Genomic DNA, 25,055 nt, shown 5'->3' with positions numbered 1-25,055 from the left:
CGTCTTGGTTTAATGGTAATTTAATGAATGTGGAACGCGTACAATTTATTCCGCCGGTTGTCTTAAGTTGAATTCGCAGCTGTTTTAAATACAGAGATGAAATTGTACTCGTGCAGCGTATTTAAATACAACATTTTGTGCACATTTCCTCCTTCGAGCACTTATGCAATTAATACCGCTGTAAAAATGTTACAATGGACGTGAACACTTTTTCACTGTGTCAAGTCTGCCTTTCAATAAAATTTATAGACTTTTTGCACTTTTATTTACTCCACTCATTTCATTTTTACGGGACACTTATTTTGATATTCCTCAGTTTTTTTCCTAAATTCTGATTTTATTTGTAATTGCCCCTTTTAATTCTCGCAGCCCTAGATTTATATATAAACTATAATTGGATCGCTTATATTTGATTACTACCATCAGTATAAATGTATACATTAATTAAATTAATCGAGGTTAATCGAGTTATTAACTTTGAGAAGTATGTTAATGCGTTTTTCCGTGCACAACTCAATATTACTTTTTTATATTCTTTTCAGCTGGTATTGGGGAAACAAAACAATGAAAGGGAAAATCGTCGTACTGTCATCGACTTAAATATCTAAATTAAACCTAAGAGCTCAGTATCAAACTGTCACTTAAGTTAATTTTATCCGAGTTTATTTGGTACAAACCTTGGTGTCTTGAGAAAACGAAAGTTTAAATTTCAAATGTTGTATGTTTTATTTATATTTACACTCTATATACGGGGATCAATGATTTTGATGATGAGGAATATAAATTCCAGTATTACATCTTTTGAAGTGGATAATTTGAATTATTCCAAAAGATTAGAAATCAGTGGCATACAAAACTGTATCAACGTTTAAACAAGTAATTAAACTAATATTCGCTATTACTAATAAAACAAAATAAATTAAAATTAAAAAAAGCAAAATATTAAGCACCTCATTTTTCCAGTCAGTACTAAGTGTGTGTCCTTGCTCTACAAACAGTTTCTACCCTCCTTAGAATACTTAAAATTAGTGAGCGAATAAATTCTTGATCCATTGCTTGCCATTCTTCTCTAAGAGCATTGCAATCTTCTCTAAATTTTGAGGCTAGTAGTTTTGTGTTCGTGAAAACGAAATCTAGCCCAAATTCCTGAGCAAATGGAATAATTGCATGAATAATCAAGTCGTGATGTAGTCGAGGACTCATAGTTTCTCAATTTAATATGAGCAACTTCGTACGTGTCTCTAAAGAAATTCCATTCCTTTGTTACAAAGTCACCTTCAAAAGCAACAGTTGGAGTCATGTTTTGCTCATAATATCTCTCACCACATTCACGCCATGTTCAAATATGGTTGTCCGAGTGATATAATGTGTACCTAGACCTCACTGAACAGACAATTACGTCATTCGGTTGCAGTTCATAAGGTGATCGTTGGCCCATACTCCGCAGGGAACCCCTATTTTAATCGAGGGTATCGGAAACGTCTTCTGGCTCTAACACTAACTTTATATCCTCCTCATGGTAGACGGACTCACAGTGATTCCAACGTCAGCAGGAAACCTGGCTCTAGAGAATATGTTGTAAGACGGTAGTGATAAAATAAATTAACATAATTAACTGCGTAATATTCAAGATGGCGTCGTTCGTCCCACCACAAATATTATCCATGTTAATTAATATTAATTTTAACTTATAATTATTGATATATATTATATTGTAATCGAATAGGTTGTTAATATATATTATATTGCAAATCATTAAATAGCATTGGTCACATTACCAAAATGGTTCCGTTTGAATCATTTTTAAAACTGGCATTAGCTCGTATGATAATTCAAATAAATGAATTCGTCATGAATGGGTTCAGTAAGCTGCATCTAAATATTTTCAATAGCTACATTTACATATATGTTTCTCATGAATAGATAATCCATTGACATAATCGGAGCCCGGTCAATATAATGTATTGTGCCGCACATCAATAGCTACGACTTGCTGTGTGACTACTCGTTTGTTAAATTGGAGCTTGTATTTAGATTAACCATCATACTTGTTCATTTATCATGTCATCATACTCTTAACAATGTGTATACTTCATGTTATATATTGCGATAATGGTGCTTTTTGTTACAAGTTGAGTAATTCATGTTCAGATTGAACCGTGCGCTCGTTATTGCTTTTATTGTGTTTGAGTTATTGCCCAGTTCTATGTATAATTAGGCTACATTATTTTGAAAGCTTTGAATGACTTCAGCTAATTCAATTTACGGGAGTAGTTCCGGAAGTACCCGTAGTTTAGCTGCTTCGTTGTTTGACTTTGTTTGATATCCATTTTGAATCCCTCAGTAAAAACCGTCCACGTCAGTAATAATAAAAAAAATATTGAATAATTATGGAGTGACACGTAAATATTTCCCAAAGTACCGCTGAGTGCCAGCTGTGAACGGACACATAGTATATCACTATTGCCAATTTCTTATATATTTTTCTCACCAATATTAGTCTCCTCAAATTATGTTCTCTTGCCAAAATTGAAGAATTGGCTATGTAAAAGATTTGCCAATAGTAAAAAATACATCGGTGTCGTTAAAAACGTTTATCTAGCTAAAAATAAAGAAAAATACTCGGAATATAATATAATAATAAAAACATAAATTAATTTTCAATAAAAAGGTAATTTATATTTACCTTCACCGTTTAAAAATTAATAAAAAATGGTTGTTGATTTTAAAAGTCGGGGCAATTTAATTCCCGACCTTTAAGGCCATTGAGCTGATAAAAAACTACTGTCTGTGTACAACATGCCTCATCATTAATTATAACGTTGACTGTGATGTTTATGAATGAGTTGTACAAGATCCATTTGCGGAGCGTAAATACGGACGCATGCAATAAACCTATTTATAATCTCTTAAATTAATGTTATCTCTGGTAATTCATTTGTTATCCAAGTATTTGTTTACGTGTATTGAAACGATGAATGGATAAGGAAGCCGACACCAATGGAAATTTCAATAATTTCATTAGTCAGATTATATATCATCGGTATTTCTTTTTACATCTTTATTTATCTATCTCATAACTTCTATTGCTTTTAGCTAAGAATCTTATCTATTTATAAACGGAGAGGATGATAACACTGTTCTCTGAACAATAGATCAGTCATAAAATAATTAAAAAGAGTACATACTAAAGATTTCTGATTCGAGTCCTGTAGATCTAAAATTGTTCAAACTGAAATTTTTAATAGTACAAATGCCCATAAAATATGGAATAATTCCAAGTGGAGAGATGATTTATAATTCAAACTAAGTTAATATCCCCAATTGCAAACCAATTTAAGAACTTTTTAAAGTTGGTTTCCGCTTTATTCCTCCGGGCCCGCAAAATTTATTAGATTCCATCCCACCTCATATTCCGCATCTTATATTGGATGTACATTGAAAGTATATTATTTAATTTTCTAGCAATTTTAATGAATTAGTTGACGAGTTTATTTAGATAATAATTGCAAAGGGATATTTTTATGATGTTTCCCCAATTAATAGATTGAAAAGACAACAATAAAATAATGAAATCGGAACGCATGGCAGTTTATGTCGTCTTTTCTGTAAAACTATTTTATATCCCCGTCAAATTTTAATCAAAACTATGTTTATTTTACATCCATAATAAAGATTTTAATGTCTGTCGTTCAATTTATTATTGCTTATATTCATATTATTTAAGGTACTGTCGCATGTATAATGAATATTTCATAATTCAATTTATATTCATTCGTTGTCGTAATGGTTATGCAAACGAGAAAATTAAAAACTTTTTATTAAAAAACAATAACTAATGTTGTTATTAGTGATATTTTAGAAACAAATCGTAAAACTTTATAAGCGTCAATAAGTAAAACATAAAAAACTTCAAATTGTCATTTATACTGAACAAAAAAAAAGCTCGCAGCTTCGTTTAGGATACGTGGCATATTGAAGTTGAATGTGATGAAAGCCCCAGCGCACATTAAACAGTACAATCGGTTAAAATCTGCCCGTTTCCTGTTTTTCAGGGAACGGCCAGTCGGTATCGTTGTAATTCGAATACTTAATAATTGAAAATGTCATTGTGAATCGCAGTATCCGTCACTCGTTTCGTGAGTTTCATTTTAAAAATTGAAAATTTAAAAACGCCGATATCACGGTCGCCTGTTGTTTAGATGCATATTTTTTTATGAGCTCGCGTCCATGGGCGTAATGAAATACACCAAGACGAAAAATGTGATTCTGCCGCTGCCTTTGTGAAATAACATCTAGGAAACAATTTTTCATTTATCGTGCCAAAATCGTCGAAATATTTGTGGAGATTTAATTAATTTTGCGTGGACAAGGACAACTTTGGGCCAAACAGAATAGGTAAAAATATGAATGCAAAAATTTTAAAGGAATGCACCCATGCAACGCATAACTTATTTGCACAATAAAACCTCGGGTTTCAGTCAGACGCTTCGGTTTCAGTTCTTTTATACGACCTAGATGACACATATGATTAAAAAAATATAAAATATATATTTTTTTTAAACTGGGGTGGAATTAATTTGGAGCAGTTCGTTCATCATTATCATTTCATGCGGGATAAAGTTATCGGAGTAAATCAGATTTCATTATTTGTTAACTGTTTCAGATATTTCAACTGGCTTGGGTAATTCAAATTCATTAGATTTATAATAATGTACGTCGATTGTTTGGAAAGAATGATTATTGACACAATTCAGGCCAAAACTTTGAATATAATTAACTTGTTTCGCTTCTCATAGAAATAGAAAACAATGAAAAGAAAAATCCATATTAGGGTGGGTCAAAAAAAAAATCCACTATTTTTTTAACACTGAAAAATTGGTTCCTAGGAACCTTTAAAAAATGCTTTCCAAATATGAGCTCTTAATTTTAATAGGAAGGTCCTCCTCATCTCAGTTTTTTTTCATATGGCAAAATCCAGAATCTCATCAGAAAATTTCTATTTACATTTAAATTGAACGCTCTACAAAAAAGTTTCCTACAATTTTTTCTTATCATTTAGCATAAAAATGAGTTATATAAAGTTTGAAGAATTTATCAAAAATTTCTTTTGACCTTTTTGTAGAGCGTTTAATTTCCTAGAAAAATATATGGGCATTTTAAAATATTTACTTGTTTACGAGTTTTAAAATTTAAAAGTAAAAATTAAATTTTTCCTCCGATATCTTCTAAACGGTAAAAGTTATGAAAAAATTTTAAGATATCTTTTTTGTAGAGCGTTCAATTTCCTACAAGAAATCTCTATAGAAATTTTCTGTACGTTCAAGTAACGACGAGATATGAATTTTGCCAAATGGGGCTGAAGAAAAAATATTGTAGAAAACTGAGATGAGTGTGACCTTCCTATTAAAATTAAGAGCTCATCTTTGGAAAGCATATAGGTGTCTAGGAACCATTTTTTCAGTGTCGGCAGTTAAAAAAATTGTCGATTTGTTTAGCCCACTCTTAATATCCATATGCTTCCAACATACAGTACACATATTGTAATTCAATATTAGTAGATATGATGATCGATTTTCAGCGATAATATTTGTTTTTCAGTTGATTTGGATATGATATGAAATCATCAAAGACGAAGCCAACAAACCAACCGCACACAAGTACACTAAAATTATCATCGCATCGTCCGTCCGATATACAAAGGAATACCTAATGAAATTAATTTTGGTATCTGAATTACAGACAACCGCCTGGTTTAAATTACATCTTCTATTGAGTCCGTGAAATAGATTCGGGCTAAAACCAGGAGGTTAGTAAAATGAACTTCCAGTTTCGTTCTTTTGACTGCTATTAAAAATGTAAATTCATGATATTTTTTAATTCGTTTAAAAGGCGAACTTTTGAGGCAGGTGTAAAATATCACATCGAATAAACAAAACACACATTTTTCCGTGAGAGTGATTTGAAATTTCGACGGAATTAGGATTTGTTTTTTAGCATCCCACAGAATTATTCGTTAGTTAATGGGCCCGGCTCCCGACGTTGAAAACCTTTTTGTGGCATTTTTTTTATTAAATTGCAAATGACGTTTATACAGACCATTAAATAACATCACTAGTGTTACACTAGCTATAACAAAAATACATATTTATTCATTTCTTTAAAAGCAGGACGAGTTTTGTGAACAAAACTTTATAACTTATTTAAAGAGAGGCACCCGGCTTATTTGAGCCATGAAACCCAATCCTTTTATAATGAAACCCTTTCAAACAAAAGAGTTTATAAAAAGACGGATAAGAACTTAAAAAGCAAAAAACCATTACAAATACGAGCGGAGGCACGGCCATAAGCGCGAAGGCAGACAACAGAAAGGAAAAACATTTTCGGCACTTATAAACATTTTAAACTGAGAAACGAAATCTCAACGAGGCAAATTTCCCCGGGGACATGTAGATATCGCGTTCACTATACATGTTAGTGGAAAAATGGACTCTGCAAAATAGAAACAATCGAGCCAGCAATGCTGTTTAATTATGTATTCGACAAAACCGGCCTATTTTTCCTAAATCTTTGTTACTGAGTAGTTCATAAATATATAAAAGATATTGGCAATATTAAAAAATATTTCCAGTTCATATTCCGGAGTTCTGCACACCTAATTGTTTTTTTTTTTATTACATATTTTGACGAAGATGTTAATTAATGTTGCCGGATGAATGAGCATTATAAATTTTTTAATAAATCATGACTCTCAACTCAAACTCAAATGATACACTGGGGAATATAAAAATATTTAAAATTATTCGAATTTTTAATTAAAAATTATTGTTTTTGTTTCAGGATAGAAATCCATATGAAAATTTAATAAAACAGTTCTACGGAACAAAAAGGTAAGAATTTAATTAAATTTTTCATTAATACAGCTGTCCCGTTTTCTTAGTAGTACAGTTAGTTTTTGACCCAGTTAAATTAATTTTAATGAATTTTTCTGCGCATTTGTTACACATGACTGATGTTTTTAAGCTAAAGCCACTATAATTTAATATTAACCTTTTACTTATATTAGTAATATAATTTATTAGTGAATTGAAAAAAAAAAAAACAGTTTATTTTATTTAACATCATATGACTACTCGGTAATTGTAAATAAATTAATTGTTCTATGTCCGGAAACTTATTTCAACACTGTAAGATTAAATAAATAAATAAATAAATAATAGAATTTCTATAAGCTAGCAAATAATTGAATGCTTTATTTATTTTAGTTTGTCTTATACTGTAAATAATTCCAGTCTTAGAATTGCAATGTATATCCGAGGATTTCATCCGTTTCATCTTGACTTGATAAATTGTGCTTGTCAAACAAAAACGTCATAGTTAAAACGTTATGACGGTTGTACGTTTGCAGAAAATAAATTCGTTTTCAAAAGTATTTAATGAAAAAAATCATATTTTTAAACAATCAAGTCAATTGACTGAGAAGAATGTTTGCAACAGAATATTTAAATATAAACAAATAATATATGTTAATATAAAATATGCTCTTGTCTAATGTGATGAACGATATAAAAATAGCACACCAAAGATATCACCGTCACAAAAGTTAACTTCCACATAATATACGTGAAATAAGGTAATAAACCTTAATATACTTTTGTTGTATTCTTTAATGATGGGCGGATATAGCTTGCCGTAGATAAAACGCTCGAAACGAAAGTTGTGCGAGCTTTAAAAATAATCTTTATTAAACAGTTTCTATTTATGAAAAGAATTAGAACACAGACACCGTTTGAAAGATTGTACGCCTTCCTTATCCAGAAATCTTATAAAATAAAACAGTTTAAAATTGACAAAAGGAGAAACAACACTACTTATAAAAATATTTTTGTATTATTAACCCAAAATAATCTGTAATCTTTATCAACGCACGAACCTTAAAAGTTGAAGTTGATTTTACTAATGAGTTAAAATAAATAATTTGTAAAAACTGATGATTGATGAACTGATAATGTGTACAGAGACTTGAATAAAATTTTATAAAAAGGAAAAAATCGCAAAGGTTTTTAATTTTCTCAACCTAAATGTGAAATCAAGTATTAAAATTTTATTAAAAAAACTTTTGTATGTGAAAATTTACCTCGGAGGTAAACGGTTACTCGTTTGAAAATAAAACGACTTAAAGATGTGTGAGATGTAATGGAAGATGACGGACTTACAACATCATTTTCAAGGGGAGTAAATATTGAACGCCTTTGTGCAAAGAATTTACTTATTTTGTAGTTTATTCTTTCATGAACTGGAACATAGACTAAGGTTATTATTAATGAAGGATCGGTAGTAATTTAAAAATCATTCATAAAATCAGCTGTATGTTGTAGTGTAGTTAGTGCAATCGACTATTTTTTTTAACTTTTAATTGAAAAATAGATTACTAAATTGTGATAAGAGTAAAATAATGAAAAAAAAAAGAACGTTATTAAAAAATTGATTATTGAAAGAAATATATTGCGAAACAAAAGATAGAAAGACAAGGAACTCAAAATAAAAACAAATTTTTATGAATATTTTCAAAATTCAAAATGAATATTTTCAAAATCCCCGCATTGGGATTCGAATATGAGTAACTTCTAAATGGTTAGAGTAATCGATAAATCACAAGAGACCCTTTTTGTAAAGAGTTCAATTTCCTAAAAAAATGTAAATAGAAATTTTCTGTACCATCAAGATATGGATTTTTGGGACTAAAGAAAAAATAGAAAACTGAGATGAAGTGGACCTTCCTGTCGGAAGTTAAAAAAAAATAATCGTATTTTTTTTGTTCCAACCTAATGTATGTATGTCAGAATTATATTTCCCAAATAAAAATTAAAAAATAATTTCGAAAAATAAAGTATTATGATTATGGTGTTACCTGGTATTTCCAAACGAAAAGGTCTAGGAAAGCATTTATCAAACAACTCCATTATTTCAAAGCAAACTTCAATTCATGTTCTGGAGTCAAGTTTAAAAACTTTCGGCCTGCATCTGCAAAATTAAGTATCTGGAAATTTAGAAGTTTTCAAGTCTCGAACGCTTTACCTTGTCGTGTTATTAATATAAAATTACTGCATGGGAAAGTACTGGTATATAGGAGTCGAGGAAGAATAATCCCCAAATTTATGGTGTTTACTAAATTGAATAATAAATTTATTTAAAACTGGTCTATACTCGGAATTACAGTAAGCCTCTGCAGAAGGAACTCCCAACCTTTTTCGTCCATTACTACGTGGAGCAAAATTAGACCGAGCAATAAATACGTCCATTTTATAACAAAGATGTGGAATCTCGGAACAATGTATTAGCAGAAACGACAACATAAAACGAATAACTGTATTATTGGAAGAAAATTATTGAGCCTGACTCTGATAACTTCGTACCTTGCACTACAATTACTGAATGGCAGCAACGTCATTAACAGTCAGCGCTTTACGTTTCATTCGCGAAACACATACTTGAATATTAGAATAGTAAATGAGGCAGAATTAGTCTGGAGCATTCAACATTACAGCGGAATATCGATAAGGCACGGAAAATAACACCGTTTTGCTATTAATATTCGCTGTGAGAGCCAAGGGATTAATTCCAGTCAATATCTTAGAAGCGAAACCTGGTTCTCGTAAAGATTTTTAAGTTTTCAATGCGACTTTATAGAATGATATAGAAAATTTATCATTGATAATTTTTACGACAACAGACTTTAAATAGTTTAATTGCAATGTCAATGAAAATTATTAATACACAATGTTTGATTTACTTGATCATTTCTTTGCAGATTGTATAGATTTTGTACCAGCAAAAACCTGCCTCGCAAGCATTAATATTTCAAAAGGAAACTTGGTTTTAAAGTTTCGGATACGTCCTAGATTTTAACTAAGAAAAGTAATCAATAACTAAAAAGTTCTAGGTAGAACTATGAATTTGAAGTTCTTCCCCAGTGAAGTTTTTCTGCTGTTAAATCTTCTCTCTTTTAAAACTTCGTTTTAATTATTAAATACTTTTCTTAGTTATATTAAAAGGCAGTCCGGAACCTTTATCAATTAATATTTAACTCCAAAAGAGGAAACTAATTTAGTGGAACAGATATGGTTAAAGTTTAAAAAACGCCGGGCGTAATTATAACATAATGAACAATTTATTATTACTATTGGAAAATATATTTCAGCGAAACCGTTTGACATTATCAAATTACTTTCATTCAATCGAACCGGAAATTTAGGTCAGCTTTTTCCAGTCGCGGAAGTGCTTCACCCGTAAAAGTTGTTGAAATAGTTGTCGGGAGCGTTTTTCGAACTTCACAACAAAACAAATTAACTCAGATTAAACAGCAGCTTCTAATAACACATACACACACGTCGGTCCCAATTCTATCGGTGCGGGCCAATTGAATTTAATATGTATAAGATAATAAACATGTGTGGGGGGTGGGGGAGGATGGTCGAGTATGGTACAAGTGAGCAAGATCCATTTGATTTTATTTGCAGGGGTATTTCTGGTCCGATGCATATTTATGAAGTGTTAACATACACTCGCACCGCGGTGAATAAATGTCATTGGGACCGGAATATTCAATGGCCAAGTTGCTTTTATTCGACCCGTTCACAACAAAGAAAACAATTAATTCCTGAATTCGAATGCTCGAATTTAAACGCAAACGAACGGATTTAATATTTTATGAGGGACGTAAATACCTCAGACGCGACCGGATTGACAGTTTAGCTCAGATCTCCCATTATGTTCGACGGGATCCGCCACATTTAAACAGTAATTACTCAGACTGTTGAGCAAATGTTATTATAAATTTAGGGACACAATTTCCAGACTTTCGTCACGCAAATCGAAATCGGTTTGTTTTATAAGTGGAAATTAATTTTTTTCCTCTCCACGCTCCTTTGAACAAAACCTGGCCGGGCACCGTTTTTAATTTGTCTTCAGATAATTGCGGTCAAATGAAATAAAAACAACGTGGCAAAAACCGTGTGGTTTGTGGTGCGACAAATATGCAAATTTCCGGTTTGCATGTATTTTAAATAATTTCAGCAATAACATACATAATAGATTCACTGTGTGTGTGTACATACCGAGTGTGCGATTTTTTGTCCGCTGAAAATAAAGCGAAGGCAGATAGCATCTGTTCCGCCCCAAGCGCAGAAAACGGTGGCTGTTTAATATATAAAACATCCCTTAATATCGCGCGTATATATATATACGAGTACGTGCACGTTTACCCGTTCGTATATATGTTATTATTAACGGCACTCGTTGCCAGATTAAACATACATCATGTTAAGTATTAGCTTTTTGTTTGGTCAACTACTTGGGAGTAATAATGCGGCCCTTAGTCGCGTTGGGAAGCTGAATGTCTTCGATTTTTATCGCTTTTCAGTTTTAATTAACCCTGTTTAACGATTAACACTAAAACTGGCCTAGCATTTTTTCGCAATTTAATATTGTGTTTATACATTTTAATATTATTCATAATATTTCAAATATTTAATAAGCAAATTGAATGTCCATAATTAAATTTGTAAAATATTTTTCATATTACAAAAATATATAGTTGATAATAAAATTATCGGCAGTTTCATTTCGTTATTTTTTTGTCCGTTTCAACTGCAGATTATAAAAATTATTTACGATCATTTGTGGATGGAATTTTTGTCATAACCTTTAAATAAATATTACCGAGAAATCCAATAATAATTAATTTCATAGGCAATCTCATGAAATTGGTGCTACGTTTTGGGGAAAACAGAGGAAAAATACTACTGATGACCTGACAATTATCCTTGATTGTCGATTTAGTCTCTTTAATCTCAAGAAGTAATTGAAAGACGTGGCGTTTTTTCCTTTCTCTCCAGATAAGACTCATTATTTTTATTTCCGTTTAATTAAACACTGGCATAGACGGTTTGTTTTAAATGAAAATAGCGAAAAATGCTGCAGATACTCACCGGATCCTTTTACTTTATCAAGATGGGATGTCATTTTAAGACGTTCGGACTATTTATTTTTTTATTGCGGCGGGCTACGTCAAAAATGGGACAACTTTATTTTTCGCTTTAATACTTATTTAAAAAATCGATTGTACTTGATCCATTTTTTTGGCATTGTTCATTACTTTTCAACAGCGGATTTCACATCACAATGACAATGCACAATAATTAAAGTTTCAGCAAATTCGCCGAACATGAAACAATAGTTAACATTGTATTCTAAATGACATGAATAATTAAGGGAAATATTTTTAACAGACATCAAAAATGTTATCTGCTACCAACAGTCGATATCGTTTTCATTTGCAAATTAATGAAATTCATTGCCTATCTATCAAAATGTATATTTTTTCCCCGTTGTATGGGATACATTTTACATTTTCAGCATATCTAAATCATGTATCCGATCTCCATTATTTTTGTAACACTATCGCAGTAAAACTTCCATTGTTGAATTCTCGTGAGGACTGTGAGCACACTGAATGTCAACAATATTTCAGTTTTTCGTTTTAGAAAATTAAATTTTCCTAACGGAAATCTATATGAAAATATTTCCAATTGAATACGCAATGTTTATTAATTTTTCTGTTATCTATTATGGTCAATATAATGTCATTCTTTAAAAAAATTGATTTTTTTTATTTTTCAGTTGACAAAATTATAGCAACTTTTTATTTTATGACCTTTCATTGTTCTCTGTAATTTAAATCGATTATTTACTATACTAGGGATCTTTTGATTAGTATAATTATTTTCAGGGAAAAAGAAATTGTATATTTAATCATTCACCGACGTGAAACTGTAAGTAACACCAATACCGAGAGAAGCAAGAAGATTTTGCGGCTAAATATGTCAATCGTTTCCCGTATTATTAAAATATTTAGAAAAACTGGCCAAATGTCGGTTACAAAAAAAATTGATAATTGTATAATTTGAATGTCAAAAAAACAATCCAATCTTTAGCCAACTGTAACTAAAGCCAACCTGGAGGAAATTGAACTTGATGAATTTAGTTCAAGAACACAAGATGGTTAATGAATGGGTATTTGACTTCAGACCTGCAAAAAAAACTCTGGTCGACTAAAAATGAGTCCAGTCCAATTTTGACTTGCTTAGGATCGCATTCACTGGACCACAAAACAGACAAATCTAAATTTAACTTATAATAAAATGATGGTTTTACTTATGTTTAACATTCTACAGGGACAAAATTACAGGAAAAGATTATTATATGCTTGTTGAAACATTGTGGTAATTCAATGCTCTGGGAATGTTTCACTTAATCTGGGATAGGCTCTCTTAGATTGATTTACATACAGGGATATATTAAAAAACAATCTGCATTCATATATAGAAGAAATGATCCTCTTAATAAATGTGTTTCAACATGAAAATGATCCCAATCACAAATCCAAAATTGTGACGGATTCGTTAAAAAGTCAAATCAACATCAATGCGATAGAAAACATGGAGGTTTCTAATCAAATTCGACAAAGAATTTTATAAATTTAAAAGAACTCATTACAGCAATTCAAAAAGACAGTGGCTGGATGTAAAGAATGTGTGTGTATGTGTATTTTGTCTAGCATAAATAATCAGAAAACGTTCCTATCTTCTGGTGGTAGCTCGTTATAAGCATGACTTATTACACTTTGTGAGAGATTACACATTTGTGCTACTTGTTGTTCACTCAGATTGCCAAGTTCCAAAATTGCTATTACTAGTCTTATTTTAGGCATTTGACGATGTTAAACAACAAATCAACCGTATAAAATAAAATATATCGAAATTCACAAAATGTAATTTTTGAAATCTTCTTTTTTCATGTCTATTAAAATTAAAAAAGTAAAATAAATTCAAAATAATAACCGTCTAGAGCAGCAACTAAAACATATTGATAAAATTTTTCAAGGAAATTCAAACTACCCACTTCAAAAGACGTGGTGTGTAATTGAATGAACTTGACAAGTACAGTTAATTTGGACTGTTTTAATGTATAAAAATAAGTAGAGACATTTGACCATCCCATACATAATATTGTCGTGAAACCAAACAAACTTCAACAAACTAAATTCCTTTGAAAATAGGTCAGATAAAATACAAAGCACAACATTAACTATTCAAAAGTTAAGGACTGTTCTGTGTAGATTTTGTAAAGGTTTAGTCTAAATAAATTAAGTCGATTGTTTCGCCTTTGTAAAATAGTTTATAATCGCTCACAATTTAAATTTCTAAAACACACTGTTCCCCCCAATTAACTCCGCAAAAATAGAAGTCTATTAAATGAACATCCAAAAGGAGCCCTAGCTACATTGAAATGATGTTATTTAAGTACACTGAGCCGCGTTTATTAGAACAACAGCAGCGGTAATTGATGTTGTCCATATTTAAACATAAACGGAAACCGAGTTTGAAACATATTCGCATTTCGCTCACATTGTCTTGTATTGGGTGTACGTTTAACAAACGGTTTAAACTTCAAACAGTCAATGATGCGTTCAAACTGAATACGAATTGAAATATTTGTCGCCGTAAGTCACGCATATGCTAATAGAGGAAAGCGAAAAGTCCCTTACACAGGTTGGAAAGTGGGCCTTTTTGGTGCCGTTTATATTCCAATTTATTACAAATTTTCCCTTCACGCACACAAACACAGAAACGGTGAGGGTACCGAATGTGTATATATTTTTCCGTTGAGGACTCCTCGCCGCAAAGCAGGTTATGTTTGCATTTGCATCGGGACCAGATACAATCAATACGTTTTGGGATTTCGTTCATATCTTTATGGTGCAATCAATTCTGGTTTACCAACTCCTCGCTGTTCTGGGTAGCACTGTCGGATATTAGCTCCCCCGGTTTCAGGTATAAATATGTGGGGGTGCCGAAAACGGATTTATGGATTTGCCTGAATTTATAATTGTCACAATTTTCTTATCGCCCAATAAATTTATTTTAATGCGAAATATTTCTATAAACCTCCAAATGTTTAATTAATTTCAGTACGTATTTATTTTAAATTGCAATAATATTTTATGGTCACATTTACGTGATGGGAGTAAATTTACATGAATACAAAATTTCATGCCAGACCGTATGTATCAATAAAAATGAATATAACTTCGCATAAATTTTACAGCAAAAGATTTAGCGTTCTTTTCTATATTTTTCTTTTGGGTCACAGCGGCTATTTTTCTCCCCCTACAATTTCCTGCCATAAATTTAATAATTCACCTCGAATCACAAACCTTGTTCAATAAAATATTAATCCAAACATTGAAAACTTTTTAAAAAAGTTTAGAACTTAATAATTGTAAATTATGGACGTTCACATCTCAGCGACCTGTTTATATTTTCTATCACATAGTAGTGTAAATTTATTTCGGTCCGTAACGACCCATCAAACCCATAAAATGTAAAGATAAACTTTTTTTTTGTTAAGTATTTATCAGTAAAAACCCAATAAAAACGTATTTAGTATGTTTGTAACCATTACGTCTTGTAATATTCGTATAAAAGCTACTTTATATTCCTGAATTCGTTTTCCAAGTCCATAAAATGGGAAAGGCATTACGTTCGGGTTTATATTTGTTTTTATAGAGATATCACAAGTTTTTATTTGAAAATATATGCTATAATTATATCTCATAATAACACACACTCAACAATCACAGTCGCAACATTGTTTTTTAATAAATTTGTAATCACGCGTATAATTGTACGGAATTATTTATCCTCTCTCGGGCGCAGTTGAGCCGACAATAAATTTGCCGACCAGTATTATTATTGTTTAGCAATTCTCATTCCGTTTGCAAGTTAAAAAAAAATACCTCGTGGAATATAGCCCCTAAGGTAACATACCCATTTAAACATGATTTTACGGCACAGGCGGGAAAGTTAATTCAATTAAAATCCACCAAAAGAACTTGATTATGCAATTATCGAACGTGATTGCTTCGTATTACTACAGTGTTTTAATTTGGCTCGCTACTGAGTCGGAAACGTTTAATTTATACGTGGTATATATGGTATAATAGTTCTTTAACGCACCCCGCTTGATGTATTATATATAAAAACTCATGTTACGTTATATTTTATGTTATTCATCATAAATGTGTCAAGAAACTTTGTACTTTAACAAAATGGCATATATTAACATTATCAATTAAAACAAACATGAACTTTGAACTACTACGAATATAATTAACCTAAACATACGTTCTTTTTTATTTAGAAAAAATATGATTAAATATGGTCAAAGGTGTAGAATAAATTTTAATTAATGTTTCGTTTCAGTAGATTTATTAAATTAGATTATTTATTTTCCATAAAAATACATTTAAATAAAAAATGAGTACGGACGTAAGTATAGAATAATGTCATATATAATAAATAAATGTTTTGCCCATTCTTCTTATATAACTTGCCACAAGTGTTCTTTGTTGGTAATGTTTTTGGGCTATTGATCTAAAAACAAAAATTTTACATACTTTTGGCCACAACTGTATTTGTTTGTAAATATGCTTAATTGCTTTCAAGTTAATCAATTTATATATGTTTATAACCTTTGAAATTATTATTATTTTTGTGTTTTTATAGTGATTTGTAAACAAAAATACAATATTATGTTGTGATATTAGGAATTTTTACTTACAGATCACTATCCCAAATAAATAATAATTTCAAAGATAAATTGTCAAATTAATTTTGTTTATAATGATAAAGGAAAAAAATCTATCATCGAAAAATCTTATTTAAGTCATAAATATTCATAATTATTCTCAATAAATGAGTTTTATTATCACTTTAATGGGGTCTACAGCAAATATTTTGCAATTAATGTTCTCCAATTTAAATTCGTAAATTTTAACTCTATACATATTAATATCTACCATTTTCTAGACATGATCACAAATTGATTTGTAAATGTTCTTAAGGCTATAAATTCTACTTAACTACAATAATGATGAAGTTCTGTACTACCCTACCGTTTTGATATTAAAAAAATAGTATAGTAACAAGTTAATACAAAGCTTAGTATATTATTCTTGTATGAACATTTAGAACAAAGCTAACATATGCCAGTCAATCTTATTTAATAACAACTGTCTGGAAAGTTTAGTATTTACATTAAACTTTTTGGGCTAAATACGGCTTACTGTGTAACTTTAAACCTTGGAAAAAATCCTGGATTTCTCAACTAATTCAATGAAAAGAAACTAATATCCCACTCGTAAATCATAAACGGATTTAGAAACTTTCTAACTTTCCATAATGATAAAAGATAAAACGAATTGATGCGATAAATAAGAACAAAGGTGAGATGGTTGTGGAATTCTACATTACTTTGTTTGTGTATTAGTAACCTATAATACGGAACCGAATCTTTGCCCGAATTCCCACGACTTCGTGCGGCAACTTATTTAACAACCCTCAATTAATAACTCTAAATAATTTTCAACTATGGCGAATGCAACGTGGTTTATGGAACATCTCACTCAACCCAAACCTTTCAGGACTAATAAATCAACATCCCGATATATTCCAGCCCTAACAAATGATACCACACGTCACGTTACTTATTTATTTTTTTAAAGATAACCATTAATCTGGCAAATTTATCGCCACTAATTTAATCGGACACATATAAGGTTCCTTCATATGTTTCATCTGGGATCTGCAGCTGAAACAGAACAGAGAATTGTCGCTGGCCTGGATTTATAAAGGGGGCACAGGCACACATATCTGCAACGCGGTGATTTATGGGACGCTTCGGCGACGAGCGACAGCGGATGAAACAAAAACACGAAACTGGAGACGGGAGTGAGTAAAAGGAATGGAGAGCTCAACCCTTACAATAAGGTTGTATGTATCACTGTTTACTTTGACAAATATCCATTGTTTGTTGATTGCAGTGGCTCCGCAAAATATTTATATCGCGGCCACGGCGAATGTAATTTGTTATTTTGCGAACAATACTCGATGATAATGGAGATTAATATGTAGCTATTTTAAAAATTGGGTTATCGGAAGAAAGATCAATTTTTAAAAGGAATTTTTGTTCCGCTAAATGGATTTAATTGTCCCTAAAAGAAAATTAGTTCATCAAATTTATTTCGTAATAGTGCATTATAATTCGCAACACGTATTATGTTTATCTAGATAAGTGGCACAATTATTCCATTGCATAAACTTCCACTCATGTATTATTTCGGTTTTAATGACGTCAGATAATTTGTAAACAAGAAGGTGGAATATCGCCGCATATATGAATACTAAGCCTGTATACAGTGTTGTAAAGCCCGACTCAGCAGTATGTGATTTAATATGCAGTACAGAGAGTATGTGTGCAGACGTCTGCTGCAGTTGACTTTGCTCAAGAGAAATCACTGAAAAAAGAAATCTTCGTACAAAGGCAAAGCTTCTTAGAAAGGACTAAACTGCTTTTGGGATGGTTTGTGTAAAACAATACTTTGTCTTCGTATGATGATATAATACCTACATTAAAATAATTGGAATTCGGTGTTTGTGTAACCGATTACCATTGTCCCAACGCACAATATAAAGAATGGGGAATACGATGTGATATATTAAATTGTAAACTGTGGATTTTGACCTTTATATACGATTCACAATATACAATTCAAATGTTGGAATTTTACTTTATTTATTCTTTCGATACGACAGATCCATTAGACCTAAAATTGGATAATACATGTTGCAGATATAGTTAGTTTTTATTATTTATGTGCTGTATGATCACAAAAAGTTAAGGATATTACATTATTATAGGATTAAATGATTATATATTAAAAATGTAATAGTAGAATTGTAATAAAAGAAATAAATAAGAAATTAAACTAAAGGAACTTAAAATTTATTTTACAAAATAATTAATATATTTTGTTCTCACATTTAAAATGAAAAATACACAAGTTCATTTTTTTTTTAATATCGACTAATTCCACCTCTACTTAATATTACTTATACCCTACATGGGATACTTCTTATCAGGTCATCCAGTTGATTTTGATCCATCGCGTTCCATAATTTGAAGTTGTCTTACTGACCTTCTATAACTAAATACCCCAAATCTGCTGTGAACATCACAGTATTCCATTCTGTATGCCACAATTCTCTATCGTGACACCATGCTTATCTCGATGCACGGTGGTCAGGTTGGAGAGGCAGTCGTTTTATGGGTCTCCAGGTCCTGCATCATTTAATTGACTTGACGTCCAGTAGTCAAAATCAGGTTTTGTCTGAGAAGTGAGTAGTTTCGTATTGGGTCCGATCGTACTCTTCTGATTAATAATCTGTCTTCTCCGGTCAGATGTAACTTTTAGTCGACCTTCTCTAGGCTCATATAGCACATTTCCAATCTCTAGAAATCGTTAATAGAGTCTGCACACTACGATTGGTCAACATTAAATGCAGCGGTCACATCAACATGTCTTGAACCAGCCTTAAGCATTCCTACAGCACGACGTCGATCAACTTCTGCTAAATGACGTCTCCGCATGATTTTAAGAAAAGGCAGTAGAAATTGGATGATAATTCCTGAACGGAGTTTTCATTTATTTTCAATTAATAAGTCTGTACTCATATTATTTAATTAGATTTAAATATTTTATGAACCATTATATCTTGATGCATTTGATTGCCAGTCTAATTTAAGGACATACCGTATTAAAGCCTAAGGCGAACTCAATTAAGCCGTATATTTAATAGAATCTGGCGTCTGTGTTATGAAAAATTGCACAAACAGCATCTGAAAGTTAGAATCCAATTTCCATAGTCTATAATTAAGAAACACTCTTAAGTGTATTAAGTTTGTTATTGAAACAATACCATTAATTTCAGTCAGATGATATATATCTACGGCCCATTTCAGATTCCGAAATTTAATTTGAAAAGTATTTATAGCTTTATGCAGGGTACGAAATTGATGTTCAGTTAATGAGCTTTAGCAGTTTAAATTGCCACTCTAAACGAAGTTCGTTTTAAGGCCGCGTAGTTAAATATGATCGAGGACTGTGCCGAGATATTTAAGATGTTTCATCCATCGAAATGTATGCATAAATTTTATTTAATACTTCCTTTAAATTTATTGATTGTGGGAAATGAGAATTTTATACGGTGACCCAATTTCAACAGTGTCACTTGTTTTCGGGCTGTAGTTGTTGACATTTTGTTCACAATTATTGAATTATTGATAAATATTTGTAGTAGCCTTGATTAAATATAACCAGGGGATAAACATTTATTGCTTTAAATCGGAAGCAACATAGTACGGTGGATTATTATTTAATTATAAATCTCTAACAAAAAAACTAACATAACCGACATACCCGGATTTTGGTTTATGGATATGGCACAGCAGAACGTATAAAAGCAAGTGGGGTACCTAATAGATAGGATTTTATTAAAATGTCCCAATAAGAACATGCACCTGTATCTGAATAAATCAATGAGACGTCATAAAAGCCAATCTGTATGAGTCGAACTTTAATATCGGATCTAGAACAAGTTCCGTTGACGCGAGGTTTCGGGAGCGAGGGTGCAAGGATCCAAGGATGGGTCCCTCTTGCCGTGTCGCGGCGGGAAGGTCCCGGGATCGCCCTGGAATAGGATATCTATTTCTCGTCAGCCCGGAGCGCAGGCGAAACTCCCGCCGTCGATTTTATCTCATTTTGATGTTGGAATCACTCGAGGAGTTTTTGCTGTAATCTATAATATATTTGATACCCTTGAGATATTGAAAAAGTCCCCGCATTGTGATACGAGCCCAAATACAGTTGCGAATGTCAGAACATATTTGATCTTACTTCATTGCCTTACTACCAACGTTATTGATATGTATGTGTTTTATAAAGGGAAAAGTTGCGTGCGTATTTTCCAATCTAATCGGGTTACCTTTTTACAAAATCTCTCCATATCGCCCTTTGTTATCTCAGATTTGTTTCTAAATTGAATGAAAGGTATTTCGTTCGATACCTCAAAAAATTATATATTCTTTTCCCCCATGATCAAAAGGATTTACGACTGTTTTATTTTTGTTTATTCTTAATCTAAGAGTCATTCACATAGTACACTGCCGATGTTTCGAATTCAAGTTTACGTTCAGGTGTTCGGTGAGTGGAAGTTTATACTGCCAAATAATTACGCCCACTCCTAAAAATAATTTACACAAGTACATCCAATTAAATTTTAACCAAAGTTGATCGACGTGATTGAAAAACGTTCCAATATTTTAAGGATATCGGCGCTATCCATTTATTTAATGGTTCGCCTGATTTAAATGTTATCTGGCATCTTAAAAGGGGCTAAAGGCTAACAACTTCTTTTATTTTACTGATTACGGTTCCGGTGCGATTTTAACTTTCTAGGAGAACTGTCAAAAGAATCTTGATTGGCGACAGATTTTCCCCTTTTTTCTTACTTCATTTAGACCGTAATGCACTTGCAAATTTCTCCTCGGTTTCAGGAAAGGAATCGCGAGAGAAATTTAACTAATTGACGTTTTTGAAAATTATAATTGCTTCATATAACTGAAGTTTGTTTTAAGAAAATTCAATTACGTTTACGTTTATCTTTCCTTTAATTAGAGGATCGCTTTGATTCGATTTTTTTTTCGATATGCGAAATTACCATATGCCATTACGTGTCAAGTTTGTCAGGAGAATAACCGATAATGACATAATGTTAATATTAAACAAGACACGGAATAGTCGATTAATTTCTGGTGAAACAGAGACATCCATCTTATTGAAATGTATGCACAAAACCGGTCCTTAAATTAAACACTAATTGCAATCACTCTATTGTGGTATGCGAGTCAATTGTGGTATAATCGCAAATCGATTTATGGTAAATTCGCAAACATGTATTTAATAGTAATTAGTATGCCACAACCAGCAAAGCTCTTTAAACATTAAGTTGCATGTGGTAAATTGACAAAAGCGTTTACTAATAGTGTCCTTATATGAATTTATTTGCCGGGTTAATCAGTATATATTGGTCATATTATGATGGCAATATTTTATTTAAATATATGAAAATTTCATAATTTTGTTTTGGGATACCTCCAAAGAAATTTTTAATATTAAATTTTTTATGTAAACATTTTTATTAAAAAAAAAACAAAAAATATTTCATTACTGAAAAAATAATCACTCCCTTACCCGTTTCAATATATTCATTTTTTACTGGGTAGATTGTAAAGATTTTAACTGAAAGAAAAAAAACATTTCAATGAACTACTAAAAACATTAATTACCTTCACCTATTCTTTAGAACCTTTCGAAAAAATTCCTAAACGGTAATTTTTCATTATATTTAAAGTTTTCTTGGATAGATTTAGATTGTAAAAATTTGAACTGGACGACAAATGTTTCATATGTATGAGAATTAAAAAGTGGCTTCTGGATATATTCAAATTTTTACTGTATAAATGGTAAACATTTTTACTGAAATATTTCGTATCTCAGAATTGCTGAAAAAATCAGCACCTCTCTTTTGGATACCTCCAAAGAAATTCCTCAAAAGAACCTCTTGAATATAATGAAACTTTTTGGCTATTTAGATGTAAACAACTGAAACACAAAAAAAAATCATGTAAATAAGAATTACTGAAAAAGCTGTGTAGATTTTAAAAATGTTTACTGAAACACAAAAAAATACTTTAATGTGTATGGGATTTACTGAAAATATCAACATACCTTCACTTTTCAATATATTCAAATTTATACTTTTTAAATTCTAAAAATTTTAACTGAAACACAAAAAAAATATATATCATGAGTGTGAGTACTACTGATAAACCAACATACCTTTACCATTTTTTTGGATTCCTTCAAAGATATTCTTAAGAGGAAATATATTCTCACCGCCTAGCTTGCAGATATTTGAACTGAAAGTAAAGAAAAAATATTTTCTGAAAAAATAAATATATCATCATGGAATTTTTCAAAGATTTTTAAAATGTATTTTTTGATAAAATTTAAATTGTTATTGTGTAGAGAGTAAAAATTAGAACTATACAAAATACAAAAAAGTAGAAAAAAATATTTTGTGTATATGAAAATTGCTGAAGAAATTAAAATATCTTCAGATATCATTACTAAAAATACTACGACTATAAATTTAATCTATTACTTCTTGGTTAGTATTCAATATTGTTAATTTATTAGAAATATACGACTTACGTATTCTATATAACAGAATTAATTAAAAAAAAACATTATCTTTTAGCGATTTTTAAATTTGAGAAAAAATATATTGTCACCATTGTGCACGTACGTGATTCTATAAGTAGATGTTTTATTTACGTGTTTCCATTTTAAATGCAGTCAATACTAATTAAAACTTGCATATAAAATGCTAAACAAATATGCAATAGACGATAAAAATAAAATTCAAATTTATTGCGCTGAATTATTTCCTTTTTGTGTTGATTCCAGCTACGTAATTAAATCAGCCCAGATTATTATTCGCAAAGCAAATAAAATTAGGAAAACTCGTATATTTTCGTATACGAGGATGTTCTCTTTGTCGGTATCGAATCAGCAGATAACAATTTTGTTCCATTTAATATTCACGTCAGTTGACAATTTTCAATTTAAATTTTTGATTGAGTGTGTCAGTCAGTCGGTGTTTTTCTTGACTCCTTTGTGTTTATATTTTTCTCATTTGAATCAATTTTAGCGCAAATAATCGGATTTAATTTGAATGCAATAATTTGCTAAATATTGTTTTATTACTGAATGCTTAACAAAATATACCGATAATACACACTAGATGATGGCGAGGCGTCAATTATTCAATCACAGAAACTAACGAATAACACATACGTGTATAATTTTAATTTTTCAAACCCAAACAAAAACATTTCGGGGATTTTTATTTTGCGCGAATGTAAAGGACATATGTTCCCATTGAACAGGACACGTGTCATGATTGATTGGTTTAATTATGAGAGGCACACGCAGAAATAAAGTATCTGCCGGGTCTCTAATGTAGCCCTTAATCTTTTTCCCGTTTTTATCGTTTCTTTTTATGTGCGTTTGTTAATTGAAGCATGCTGCCGTGGAGGCTGCAACATGAATAAAGCGGACCGTAATTCCTTTTGACTCCAATTTCATTAATTATATAAGATTTATTGTAATCGATGCAAAAAAAGGTTGTTTTCAAGTACTTCGTGCTAATTTGAATGGGGGAAACTTTCTGGATATTGTATTCAGATATTGTACATTGATTTTTGCATTTAATATAAACGAAAATAATTAGTTTACGGGTATAATCAAAATACTAATCAATCAAACTGCAGCCAATAGAGGTGCAATATAAGAAGCTCTTATTGTTAGCTTAGGATGAATCGAGTAACGTAATATGATGTTGCTTTGTTCAATTCATGCTCAGCAAGATGAAATGATCAGATTACTGAAGTTTTTGAAGTAATTTTGACTGTAAATTACAGTTCAGTACCTACACCTCGACTGTTAGAAATCATAAAATTAAAATCAACATCACGTATGTACTTATGTTTCAAAGATATTGTTAATAAAACTACAAGTATTAACAAGAATATCCATTAAATAGGCAAATGCTAATATTGACGTTCGTTTTAATCGACGACAGTAATATTATGCTCTATTTAATTAATAGTTCATAAAAGACTATTTGATTGGCCACGCCCTGCTTCAGTAAATTTATTAACTCTAATGAGTAGGTGGATACTTATAATTCGAATTGACCTGTCAATTACACACATGCAGGGGTTTGAACCCTTCAGTTAGTAAATATTTCAGTAATTCCATTACAAGGGGATTGCGAAATAGTGCGAAACTTTGTTGCATTATTTATTTATGTGAATGAATTTTTAACACAATCAGATGCATAAATTTATTTTATGAATGCTTAGTTGTCGTGGGACTAATAAAAATCACCTGACTCATATGATGTAAAACTGGTTGTGGGGGGCTAAGATTTTATAGGTGATTCCTCATAAAATAATTTAAATGGGAG

General features: G+C 31.0%; 1 protein-coding gene across 5 annotated transcripts in view; it reads left to right on the top strand.

Annotated features, from left to right (window-relative positions):
* The window catches only part of LOC109594497 (hemicentin-2), a 300,510-nt gene that overhangs the window by 175,787 nt on the left and 99,668 nt on the right, over positions 1-25,055 (top strand). For 4 of the 5 annotated variants that reach the window (XM_049961987.1, XM_049961988.1, XM_049961986.1 and 1 more), the window contains one exon: positions 6,841-6,890. The gene's annotated coding sequence lies outside the window, so the exon portion shown is untranslated. Of the gene's footprint in view, positions 1-5,791; positions 5,810-6,840; positions 6,891-25,055 lie in introns of those variants that run through there. The other variant, XM_049961990.1, reaches the window with a different exon arrangement.

The sequence above is a fragment of the Aethina tumida genome, chromosome 1, assembly GCF_024364675.1.
Source record: "Aethina tumida isolate Nest 87 chromosome 1, icAetTumi1.1, whole genome shotgun sequence".
NCBI lineage: Eukaryota > Metazoa > Arthropoda > Insecta > Coleoptera > Nitidulidae > Aethina > Aethina tumida.
Note: the sequence above shows the minus strand (reverse complement) of the source record. Positions and strands in the feature narration are given on the sequence as shown.